General features: G+C 49.6%; 1 protein-coding gene across 1 annotated transcript in view; it reads left to right on the top strand.

Moving 5' to 3' along the window:
• The window catches only part of PLEKHF1 (pleckstrin homology and FYVE domain containing 1), a 39,780-nt gene extending 28,186 nt beyond the window's left edge, over positions 1-11,594 (top strand). Inside the window, exon 3 of the mRNA XM_043599135.1 lies at positions 9,495-11,594. The gene's annotated coding sequence lies outside the window, so the exon portion shown is untranslated. The remainder of the gene's footprint in view (positions 1-9,494) is intronic.
• The last annotated feature ends 1,587 nt before the right edge of the window (positions 11,595-13,181 follow it).

Raw genomic sequence — 13,181 nt, 5'->3', positions numbered from 1 at the left:
AGCTGGCCGGGCCTCTCCCCTGCCTCAGCCTGTTCTTGAGGACTCAGCTAGAAAGAGGATGCAGGGGACATCAGGGCCACTGCTGGACTCGGCTACTGGGCAGACTACGAGTGACTGCAAGGCTGACCCAGTTCTCAGCCAGGATCCTGGAGCTCGTAGGCCATTCTTGCAAACTGAGGCAGCCACTTCTGCTGGCCTGCCTCTGACCCGGCCTTGCAGGAAGTAACCCTCCTGAGGGCTGTGGGCAGGGGAGAGGCCGCCTCTGAGTCGGGCTTTTCACACCTGGCACCAGCAGGCTCTGGGCTGTCTTCCTGCCTGTTTCTGCACCCAGGCTCCCATGTCTGAGGGGAGGGAGCCCACGAAGGAGCCCACCCCTTCGACGCGTATGCTCTGCCTTAGCCCTGAGCAGGTTCAGAGACCTGTGCCGGGATTTCAGATGTTGGGGCTGGGTCCACAAGCCACAGGAGGAATTCTGCGTCACCAAACCCAACAAAGCCAGGCCCCAGGCTTCTCTTCTCTGACTTTGCCGACTCTGAACCCAGCATCTGCCTTTGTCCGTGAATTTGGGCCTCCCTGTGGACCCCAGTGCTGCCGCCACCTCTGCTCTGCAGCCTTCCTGGTTGTCCCAGGGCAGCATTGACTGTCCCATCCGCACTCCCAGAGCACCTACAGCCTCTGCTGTGGCTCCCACCCTCCACCTGTCACGAGGTGTCTGGGTAGGCCTGTGCCCACCAAAGCTGGCCTTGGAGTCCAGGCTGCTTGAGGGCAGGGGGACCACTCATTCACCATTCACCTACAGCCCTCACATTCTCGGCAGAGTTCTGCAGATGCCTTTCTTTGAAGGTGGCCTTGAGACTTTCCCTAGTTCATGGAGGATGATGGCAAGATGCTGGGGTCACTGGGGCCTCAGAGCCCCTGTGTCCGAAACTGACTCCACCGGCTTCCCCTAACCAGCTAATCCTGTCTCCACTGGTGCCCGCACCCAGGCCTTTGAGACAGACACTGGGGGGTCTCCTGACCCTTCCCTTTCCTGTCCCCCCACTCTTGTACCTTTCCAGGCAAGCCGGGCCCAAACTGAGGGAGGCTGTGGTGCACGAGGGGCACCGAAGGAGCTCCTTTAGGGCCCTGGGGGGAGTAGTTCAGGCAAGACCACAGAGGGGCATGGGCCAGACCCCACAAGATAGTCTTTATCCCAGCAGAGAGGGAGCCCTGTGCACACACGTGCACACACACACACCTTCCACCCCTCTCAGTCTCCCTCCTAGTTTCCCAGACTCCCCATGTCAAAGCCTCAGACTAGCTTTTGGAGCAGTGTGCAAGGGAGGAATAGGAAGTAAGGACGGTTGCGGGGAGGGTGTCCCACAAGGAGAGTGAAAACCCAGGGAGGCTCTCAGGAGCAGCTCATGTTTCCTTCACTGTTTGGGCAGGGAATCTGAGGCCCCAGGGGCAGGTGCACCCCTGACATGAGTCAGAGTCAGTGCCAGACGAGAGGCTGTGGCCAGAGCATTGTCCCATGTCCCTCCCAGAGTCCTGTCTCCTGCCAGCTCTCTTCACCACCACAGAGCCCAGCTCTGACTGAAATGTTCCAATGCAGAAAACAGAAAGGCAGGCGGGCAGGCAGGGAGGGAGAGAAGAGGGGTGGGGGAAGACCAAGCCAGATATTTCTGGGCAAAAACAAGGGGAAATTTCAATCCCTGGAGTGTCACTTCAGGGGGTCCAGCCAAATGTTTTGACCCCAAAGAACAGACTTTCCGGAGAATGGTTTCTGCCCACTGTGGCTCCAAGTTGGGAGGGAGAGGAGTCGGGTGCCCGAAGCCATGCTGGTGCTGCCCATTCTTTCTTTGCACAGCTGGGCTTAACAGGACCCCTGGGTGCCCACAGCAACACCCAGGGCTGTAGAAACCCAGGGTTCCAGGATTCTGGAACCACACACACACACACACACCCCACAAGTTTTCCTTTGTGTGTACAAAAGGAAACTTTATGCAGTTTGCAAATTGCCAACATTCTTAAAATGCCAAAATGCCTTCCTTTGTATTCCAACCAAGCCTCCTGGGGTCCCCACCCCCACCCAGGAAGTAGATGAACCCTCTCAGCCTTGGCCCAAGCCAGCCACTTGCTAATCTCTTTCCCCAGGCTTGGGCTGGAGCTGGTCTAAAAGAGTGGAGTCAAGGCAAAGGAGCTCAGTGAGAGGGAGTGTGGGTGGGGGCTGGGATGCAGTCATCACCCCCAAGACAGGCCCAGGCTCCCCACATCTTCTGTTCTGCACTTGTGTCCTCACCTTGAAACACTGGCCTGCTCACAGCTCCTTGCCCCCTGCTGCTGCAGTGGGTTCATGGGGTGGTGGGCACCCATGGCTCACCTGTGCACACGTTTCTCCTTCGGGTGCTCACACTCTGGTGTTTCCTGGAGTGAAGTAATACAATTGTATATATTGGTCTCTACTCCCAATTCCTGGCACAGAGCTCCTGAATACCTTGGAATTTCCCAGGTGACAGGAGTGCCTTATGTCCTAATGCAGTACTTAGTGGACAAGACCAAGCCATGATTAGAAGCTTGGAACTTTCGGTCCCACTCCTCATTCTCCAGGAAGGGGAGAAGGACCAGAAACTGAGTTAATGATCAGTCACGATGATGGTTCCATAAAACACCCGGAAGTATGGGTTCAGAGAGACCCTGGGCTGGTGAACACGTAGAACTGCTGGAAAGGAGGTGCGCTGGGGAAGGGGGAAGGTCCACACCCCTTACCACGTACTTGCCCTACACATCTCTTCACCTGGCTGGTCATCTGTGTCCTTTATCATATCCTTTATAGTAAACCAGTAAATGTTTTTCACCGAGTCCTGTGAGCTGTTTTGGCAAATTATCAAACCCAAGGAGGGGGGTCATGGGAACCCTGACCCAGTTGACACCCTGGGACTTGTGATCGGCGTCGGAAGTGGGGGCAGTCTTGTCTGTGGCATTTGCACTAACTCCAGGGGGACAAGGTCAGAACTGAATTGAATTGTAGGACACCCAGCTGGTTGTGGGGAATCGCTCAGTGTGGGGGAGAATCCCCACATGTGCTGTCAGAAGTGTTGTGAGTGTGATAGGGCCATGAGAATAAAGGCAGTCACAGGCGTGTTTCTCACACACCCCTGGGGAAGCCTTCTTCCTTACTTTTGGCCACGGGCTTTAGTACAGCTGAGCCATCCACATCCTGGCTCTAGGAGTGGGCACAGGACCCAGGTCTGGACAACCAGCACAATTGGGAAGCCTAAGGGGACATACTGAGGGCTGTGAGGGTCCATATCCATGTCTCCCACCTGCACAGAGAAGAGTGGCCCTGAGTCACGTGGCAGGGAGTGGCAGCCCAGCTCTCAGGAGGGCCCAGGGAAAGGGAATGGGGCCCATATTCATCCCACAATGAGGCTGTGGCAAAGACAGTGTGCAGATTTCAATTCAATTAGGGAGAAACCCACCCAATGATGAACAGCTCCGAGATATGAAAACAGAGCATTCAAAAGCACAATGGACACAGTGATTGTTTCCTTTATTCAAGTCACAGACAAAGCGACATCTCACTCAGGCAGCCTCAATGTCTCACAAGCTGATTATCACATGAGTCAAAACTCTGAGGAACAAACATAATTCAGATGCAAACCTGATTTGGGGAAACAAAGCCCGTCCAGTCCCCGTCAAGTTAGGACAACAATGACGCAGAGACACTGAGCTCAGCAAGGATGTACTTTCTGAGAGTACCATGTCCTCCACTGTTCGGTCCAGGGTATGTTGAACATCGATCTCCTCTCCAAAGGTCAAGGAGTAAGCAGTTAGGAAAATCGATATGTCTTCAGAGCAGTACAAGGAGGAAATTAGCATGGGGCGGGACATGAAGTTCAGAAGTGGGGGCAGTTGGCCACCTGGGGTACCCGCTGGGACATTTCGGTTTTTTATCGAAGTCTAAGCTATATCCAGTAAAGTGCGCAGATTTTAAGTGTTCAGCTCAGACTCCACACACACACACACACACACACACACACGGGTGGCCCACACGAGCAGCACCAAGGTCAAGATACAGAGCATCTCCAGCACCCAGAAGCCTCCCTCAGATTCTTCCAAGAGTCCCTGCCTCCGAGGGATTGGTGTTCACGTAAGTTTTCCCCTGTTTTTTTTTTTAAACTTCATATAGATAGAATCATAGTCTAAGTTTTTGTTGTTGTTGTTCAGACTTCTTTGCTCAAATTCTGTCTGTAGGACTCTCCATGTTGTGGTAAGCATCTGTCTGTACTTGGTGTTTTGCATTGTGGTGGAATATTCTATCTGGTGGGCCCTCCACAACCGTATGTCCTCTCTACTGTGGATGGGCGTTTGGGTTGTTTACAGTTCCAGGTCGTCACGAAAAAAGGGGCCATGCCCATTCCGTAGATGTCTTTGGTGGACAAAGCTCTCATTTCTGTCAAGGGTATGATTGGGGTGGCAGTGCTGGGCCACGGGACATACGTACGTGCAGCTTTAGCACATGCTGCCCGGCTGTCCCCTGCAGTGGTTGAGCCGGTTTGCACCCCCCAGATGTGGGCTGCAGATGCTCCACCAACCTCACCAGCACTGCATTCTGTAGGGCTCTCTCACTGCAGCGACTCTGGGGAGTCACCTGGAATGCAGCCTGACTCCGGAGCTCACCTCAGTGGGCTCGTGGGATGTGGCCTTTCCTTGTGCTCAAGAGAAGCCGGTGTGGGCGACTGAGGTGGTGCTGGTGTTGGGCCTGCACGTGAGATGGAAAATGAAACCCCAAGGAAGCCCATCAGTGTTATTTTTATTCATTCATTCAACAAGAGCCCCTTGAGTACCTATAGCACTGGGGATACAGCTGTGGAGCTGTATCCTTCCGCTCGCAGAGCTCACACTCGTGTAGAGAGACAGACCACAAGCACAACTGGAAAATATATTATACTCTTTCATACCTCTGGGGTCTTTTCCAGCACTAGGAATATTCCCAACCAAGAGGGGTGCACTATGGAGGTACTCGGCCTGCCCCTTGTTAGTTCAGCTCTGTTGACGAGCCTTTTTTCATTTGGTTTCTGAAGAGATAATCTCAACACCCTTCTCCTTGAGGTAGATCCTGTAATAATGGAATATCTGAGAAGGATTGAGTGTACAGATAACAACAACACAGAGAGGGGGACGGTGAGAGCTGGGTGGCTACAATTTCAGATCGAGTGGCCAGACAAGGCGTCACTGAAAAGGTGTACTTGGGTCAAGACCTGAAGGAAGTGAGGCAGATATTTGGGAGAAGAACATCCCGGGCAGAGGAAGCAACAAGTGCAAACGCCCTGGGGTGGAGATGTCCCCAGGCTGGTGGAGGAGCACGGAGGAGGCCGGTGTGGCTGGCAGAGCGAGAGAAGGGGAGAGCTGCTGGAGATGTCCAAAGCTGGGGAGACGGAGCAGGGCCCTGGAGGCATCGTAAGGACTTTGGCTTTGCATGGAGCGACATAACAGGAGTCATGGGAGGTGTTTCAGCAGAGAAGCACACCTGACTCACCTTTTAGCAGGACCACTGGCTGCCACGGACTGGACTCACAGGGGCCAGGAGGGCAACCTGGGAGCCGCTAAGGAGGTGGGAGGTGATGATGGCTGGCACCAGGCTCCGTGCAGAGGTGCTAAGACATTAAATACTGATATATTTGCAGGTGGGACCAACAGAATCTGCCAGTGCATTGGATACAGGGTGTGAGAGAAAGAGGTCAGTGCAGCTGCAAGCGTGAAGCTCCTGGTTTGTGAGACAGAGAAGGCTGCGGGCCAGCCACCGACCAGTGGTGGTTGTCTGTCGTGGTTTCTGAGCGGAGAGTGTGGGTATCAGGAGCTCAGTTTCGGCATGTAAAGTTGGAGACTGAATGCAAAGTTGTACGGGAAGGACTAGAGCGCAGGCAAGAGTCCGGGCTGACAAACGCTGTTGCACACATGGACAACCCCACAGGACAGACCGGAGGCTAGAGCCACGGAGGTGGAGGTGGAGATTGGGGAGCAGTCTCGGCCAGGCTGGAGGAGGGCCTGGAGAGCGCGGCAGCCGGCAGGGGGCCCAGCCGTGCCAGACGCTGCCCACGGGGGTCATCGGGTGGCATGAGGACCAAGAGCCAGCCTGTGTTCAGTAACGTGGATGTCACGTGAAGTGGTCGCCTACAATGTGGCTGCTGTGACAGGAGAACATTTAGTGGGGTGGTAGGAGCAGAGGCCCGCTGGAAAGCACCCGGAGAACAGAGCCAAACTGGTGAAGTCATCTGAAGAGTTCCATTGCAAAGGGGAAGAGAAACGCCGCAGTGGCTAGAGATGGAAGAGGTGCTTTATGTATGTGTGTATATATATATATATGTTCATGTTTATTCATTTTTGAGAGATAGAGCGCAAGTGGGGGAGGGGCAGAGAGAGAGAGGGGGAGACACAGAATCCGAAGCAGGCTCCAGGCTCCGAGCTGTTGGCACAGGGCCTGACGCGGGGCTCGAACCCACAAACCGTGAGATCATGACCTGAGCTGAATTTGGTCGCTTAACCGACTGAGCCACCCAGCCGCTCCCAGAGGTGCTTTTTAAACAGCTTTATCGGGATATAATTCACATCCCATAAAATCTCTCTGCCCTTTAAAGTTTGCCGTTCAGTGATTGCTAGTATATTCACAAGATTGTGCACCCGTTCCCACTATCTAATTCCAGGAGATTTTCACCACGCCAGAGTGGAACCCCACACCCACGAGTGCTCACTGCCCGCTCTCCCCTCCCCCGGCCCCGAACAACCACCCATTTGCCTTCAGTCTCTATTCTGGACATTCCACACAAGTGGAATCGTACAATATGTGGTCTTTTGCAACTGGCTTCTCCCACTTCGCATCTTCCCACGTTCATCCCTGTTGTAGCATGTATCGGTATAAAATTCCTTTTTATTGCTGAATAACATCCCATCCCATGTTTCAGACAATGTACATACTGCATTTTGTGTATCCATTCATCAGCTGACAGACATCTAGGTTGTTAACCCTTTTTGATTCTTATGAAAAATGCTGCTAATGGACATTCACATACAGGTTTTTGTGTGGACATGTTTTCAGTTCTCTGGGGTATATACCTACGAGTAGAATTGCTGGGTCATATGGTAACTCTATGTTTAATATTTTGGGGAACTGCCAAACTGTTGTCCAAAGTGGCTGCACCATTTTATGTTCCCACCAGCAATATATAAATGTTCCAATTTCTTCCCGATCTCATCAACACTTGTTATTGCCTTTTTTATTTTAGTCATCAGAGTAGGGGAGAAGTGGCATCTCATTGTTGTTTTGATGACTAATGATGTTGAGCACCTTCTCATGTGCTTATTGGCTATCTGGATATCTTTTTTGGAGAAATGTCTATTCAAATCTTTTGCACATTTTTTAATTGGGTTGTTTGTCTCTTTGTTTTCGAGTTCCAAGAGCTCTTTATATATTCTAGATACTAGTCCCTTATCAGATACATGATTTGTAATTATTTTCTCCCATCCTGTGTTATTTTTTTTCACTTTCTTGATGGTGTCCTTTGAAATACAAAAGTTTTTAATCTTGATGAATTCCCATTTATCAATTTCTTTTTGTCATTTGTTGTTTTTGTGTCATGTCTAAGAAACCATTGACTCATACAAGATCATAAAGAGTTATTCCCATGTTTTTATTTAAGAAATGATCTATTTTGAGTTAATTTTTTATATGGTATCAGATGGGGGATTGCCCACCTTCATTTTTTATACAGTTGTCCCAGAACCATCTGTTGAAAAGACAGTTATTCCCCATGGAATTGTCCTGGTACCCTTGTTGAAATTTTTGTTGTTTTTTAGTATGGAAGAAATGCATGTGTACATGCTTATGGGCAAAACCCTGCACAGAGTGGGAAATGGTGATGAAGGGGAAGGAGAAGAAAGACTGGAGCAGCAGCCTCCAGAGGGAGAGGGGTGCCCAGAGGAGGGGCTGGCGCAAGTCAAGGGCAAGGAGATGTGTGGGCAATGAACGTTCTCTCCCCAACACTTCCCTTTGTGTAGTGAAACAGGCACCATGTCACACTGCAGAGAAGGCAGAGGGGGAGGGGTGGGAGCTGGGAGAAGAGGTTAGCAGGAGCGGAAGTGGGCCACCTCCCTGAGCTTAGCGATGATGAACCAAAAGTAAGACCAGTCTGTGTTCAGGTGTTCTTTAGGCAGGTGTGGGGGCAGGGGTTGGGAGGGGTGTGGGAAGAGTGGAGGGATCCAAGGCCTCTGAGGGCTGCCTGTACCAGGGTGGAAGGACAAGTCTGGTTCTTTTTTTTTTTTTTTTAAGTTTTATTTATTTATTTTGAGAGAAAGTGAGCAGACGGCAGAGGGCAAGAGAGAGAATCCAAAGAGAATCCAAAGCAGTGCAGAGCCTGATGTGGGGCTTGATCCCACACCCATGAGATCATGATCTGAGCCAACATTGAGAATTGCACGCTTAAGTGACTGAGCCACCCAGGTGCCCCTGGACAAGGCTGGTTGTTAGTGGCTGCAGCAAGCAGCCCTCTTGCTGAGGATGGTCAGGTTCATCCAGGGAGAAGGTCTTTAGCCACACACCAGACCAGCTTGTTATCCCAAGATACAGAGAGAAAATGCCCTCGCCCCTAAATCTAATTAGAGAGGGTGAGGAGGGAGTTACCAGCAAATCCTCAACCTTCCAGTGCCCCATCTGTCTCAGTGGCCTTGGGCTGCCACAACAAAGTAGCAAAGACTGGGTACTCATCAACAATGGGCTTGTACTTAATGTAAACAATGGACATTTATTGCTCACTGTCCAGAAGCTGGAAGCCCAAGATGACAGTGCCAGTGTGGCTGCATTCTGGTGAGAACTCTTGGCTTGCAGACAGCTGTCTTTCCACTGTTTCTTCACAGAGAGATAGTGAGTGAGGTCTCTGATGTCTCTTCTCATAAGGGCACTAATCCCATCATGGGTGTCCCGGCCATGGTCTCATCTAACCCTGATTACCTCCCAAAGGCCCCACCTCTAAATGCTATCACATTGGGGGTTAGGGCTCCAGCCTATGAATTTGGGGAGCACACAATTCAGCCCACAACACCATCCAACCTGCTCTTGACCTCTAACAAGGACCTCAAACAAGCCCAGATCCTGAACTTCAGAACAGAGAAGGGACAGAAAGAGGTTCCCGGCCCTTTGCAGGGAGATGTCCATGTCACTGGCGACCCAAGTGGCAAAGAAAAATCTTTCGTCTTTACATTTTCTATTATGTATTTTAGAGAGTTGTGATGCCTGATACAGTAGCCACTGGCCACATGTGGCTTGACATGTGGCTAGTCAGAAAGGAAATGTGCTATATAAGTATAAAAACTATACACCAGGTTTCAAAGACTTAATATTTTAAAGGAAGGAAAATATCTCAATAATCATTTATATCAATTACAAGTTGATAATATTTGGTCTATTTGGTTAAGTTACATTATTAAGTGAATTTCATCTGTTTCTTCTTGCTTTTTAGAAATGTGGCTCACATTTGTGGCTTGTGTTAGATTCTGTTGGCGAGACACTAGAGAGAAGACCCCACATCCAAAATGGTTCCCGGCATGGCTGACCTTCCTGCCAGAGTCCGTGGGTACAAGTCCCACGTGCCTGGGGTGGAGCTCAAGGAGTTCATGTTACAGTGGGGCCATGCCTCTGAGGAGGTAGGGCCCCCTGGAGCACGCTCGTGAAGACTCAGCCTCGAGTCCAGCCCAGGAGGCAGCCCCAGGGAGCTGGGGACCAGGCTGGTCTTTGTGTGGTTTAGGGACAGGTAAAGCACTCACACTTTGTAACACTAGAATGCCCGTGGGCACAAGATGCCCACAGCGCAGGGCCTCTTGTCTGCTGCACACTGCTTCTTCTGAACCATGCCCTCACCGCTTTGGAAGCCTGGAGGGTCACCAGCACCCATTAGAATTTGTCTTTTTCTTTATTCCCCCCAAGCATGGAAGGGTGAAACGGCTGTAAGGTAAACAATGTGTATGGAGAAGTTCTAGCGAATTTCATATACCCATCCCCATTTACTACTTATTAAAATTGGCTATTAGTATTCCATTATATTGCCCACATATGCAGTTTGACTATGTCCCTGTTGCTCAGCACTGGGGCTGGTTCCCTTTTCTCCTGCTGCCATAAACAGCAGTGCTATGAATATCTTTATCCTTTTTCCATTTGAATTATTTTATTGTAATGTTTTCCCTGAAGTGAAATTTGTTGGCTGGAAAGTGTATACAATTTTATGGTTCCTGTGACTTTTTTTCTTCAAATCACTCTCCCAAAAGACTGTATCACCAAGTATTTCCTCCAGCACTCTGTGTGTGTGTGTGTGTGTGTGTGTGTGTGTGTCTTCCTGCAGCCCTGCCAGTTCTGGGTTTGATCATTTGTATTTATTTTTACCAATTAATTGTTATGTAACAGAAGCTATTATCCTGGCATTTGCTTTGCAAATGAGAATGAGTGAAGTCCTTCCCTTAAAACTCATACAAATTAAGTAAGTAGCCATCACCTCTGTAGTTTAAAGAAACACTTTTCAGCTCCTTCTGTGTGCCAGCACTTTGGATACCCACAGCTGCCCTGAGGCTACAACCCAGCTGGCTGGCTCGAGCTTCACCTCCTGACCCACCGTTATCAAATAGTCCAAGAAGCCTCCTCCGGTTAATAAAGCCATTTACCTCCTCCCAACAAACTGAAAACGCATCAGTCAGCCCCCTTTCCCTGTGTGGTTTAGATGAATCCTGGCATTTCTTAATTGCCATATGTTGATTGTTCAGGATTGAGACACATTCTGGTTTCTATGCAAAAAGATTGCAGGAGACATGGCTGATGTCCTGTTCATGGCTTATTAAAACCTCAGGAAGACCCTAGCCGCCCTCCCAAGGGGAACTCAATAACAGGCATCCTGGTGGAGCCACGTCCTGGCCGGTCAGGTAACCCAAGAAGGCTGGGAGGGAAACTGACAGAGGATGTGCATACTTGACCACTAGATGGCACCTCTCAATAACTAATGGGGAGAGAATTGCTTCCTTCCAAACCTCCAGCCCCATTCCTGACAGCCTCCCCACCATGCATTGCAACACACCCCAGTCGTGTTTACTTCCAAGCCAGACATCTCAAAAAAAATAAATAAAATAAAAAAACCAGAAAAATAAAAAAGTTCATTCTAGCTAAAAATACACCATCTGCCTGTGAAAAATCTTGCCCGGCGCTGTCATGTCAACACCCAAAGCAGGTTAATAACCGGCCCAGAACAGATGGTTTCTTTTTATAATTACTGGGTCCCCCCCACCACCAGCAAGGCTTCTTCCTCAGCTGCCTCCTTACCCTGCTGGCAGCCCCCTAGTGTTTCCTGGCCACCCCGCTGCCACCGCCCAGCCAGCTACTGCCCTGCCAGCCACAGGGGGCCAGCCCATTGCCAGCCCTCTGCTCAGGCCGTAGGACCCGGGGGCTTTCAACACCACCTGGGAAGACGGCCATCAGGAGGTCACCCCAGCCTTGTCAACCCCACTATCAAAGAAAAACTAATCAAGCCAAGATGTCAGTAATCACTCAACAAATAAAGTTTAAGACACTTATCATCCTATTTCTGGGTGAGGATACAGTGAGATGTGCACCCCCAAACCCTGTTGTGGGGAAAGCAGATTATTAGCACTGACTATCTAGAAAGAATTTTGACAGAATATAACAGCTTTAAAAAATATTGCATACTGGGGTGCCTGGGTGGTTCAGTCTGTTGAGTGTCTGACTTTGGCTCAGGTCATGATATCACGGTCCATGAGTTCGAGCCCCGCGTCGGGCTGTGTGCTGAAAGCTCGGAGCCTGGAGCCTGCTTCGGATTCTGTGTCTCCCTCTCTCTCTGCCCCTCCCCTGCTAGTACTCTGTCTCCGTCTCTCTGTCTCAAAAATAAATAAAATTTAAAACGTAAAAAAATATATTGCATACTTAAAATTGTTTTTTTGGAGAGACAGAGAGAGAGTGTGGATGAACAAGCAGGGGAGGGGCAGAGAGAGAGAGAGAGAAAGAGAGAGAGAGAGAGAGAGAGAGAGAGAGAGAGAGAATCCCAAGCAGGCTCCATGCTCCGCGCAGAGCCAGATGCAGAGCTCAGTCCCACAACCCTAGGATCACAACCTGAGCCAAAATCAAGAGTTGGACACTCAACTGCCAGAGCCACTTAGGCGCCCCTATTGCATACTTTTTAATACACTAATTTCACTTTGAGGAATATATCTGAAAGACTATCGTAATGTAAAATATGAAACGAATGTTAACACAAAAATGTTCACTGCAGCAATGGAAACCATACCAGGGATATGGTTAAGTGTGATGGAATGTTATATAGCCATTACATATTTACAAGGAATTTTAAATTATATCACAAATGTTACTTAATGTTAATTGGTAAAAGTGTTCAAAGAGGCCTTAACAGTAAGAACGCAAATATGGTGGAAATATGCACAGATAGCATTAAAAGGTTTGCATGAAACACACCAAATTTGTTAAGGGTGATATTCTGAGGGGTGCCTGGGTGGCTCAGTCAGTTGAGTGTCTGAATTTTTTTTTTAATGTTTATTTATTTTTGCAGGAGAGAGAGACAGAGCGTGAGCAGGGGAGGGTCAGAGAGAGAGGGAGACACAGAATCTGAAGCAGCTCCAGGCTCTAAACCATCAGCACAGAGCCCAACATGAGGCTCAAACTCACAGGCTGTGAGATCATGACCTGAGCTGAAGTCGAACGCTTAACTAACTGGCCACCTAGGCGCCCCATGAGCATCTGACTCTTAATTTTAGCTCAGGTCATGATCTCATGGGTTCCTGCGATTGAGCCCCGTATCAGGCTCTGTGCTGACACCTCAGAGCCTGCTTGGGACTCTCTCTCTCTCTCTCTCTCTCTCTCTCTCTCTCAAAATAAACAAACATTAAAAAACAAAGAGTGATAATCTAGGCGGTAAAACATCATCCTTTTCTGGATTTTTCTAAGCTTTCATCAGCAAACACTAACAAATAAAAGGAAATGAATGGTTTTCAAAGACTGTTTAAAAACAGAGTTAAGGAATACTCTGGGGAGAGGACTGGAATAGGGGTCCCTGCAAGAGGAAGGCTTGCTTTTACATTTGTACTGTCTGACGTCTTCTGTTTTGTACCAGGCTGGTGTTACCTATTGAAAAATAAAT

Source organism: Prionailurus bengalensis, chromosome E2, assembly GCF_016509475.1.
Source record: "Prionailurus bengalensis isolate Pbe53 chromosome E2, Fcat_Pben_1.1_paternal_pri, whole genome shotgun sequence".
NCBI lineage: Eukaryota > Metazoa > Chordata > Mammalia > Carnivora > Felidae > Prionailurus > Prionailurus bengalensis.
The sequence above is the reverse complement of the archived record's forward strand: the minus strand, read 5'-3'. Positions and strand labels throughout refer to the sequence as shown.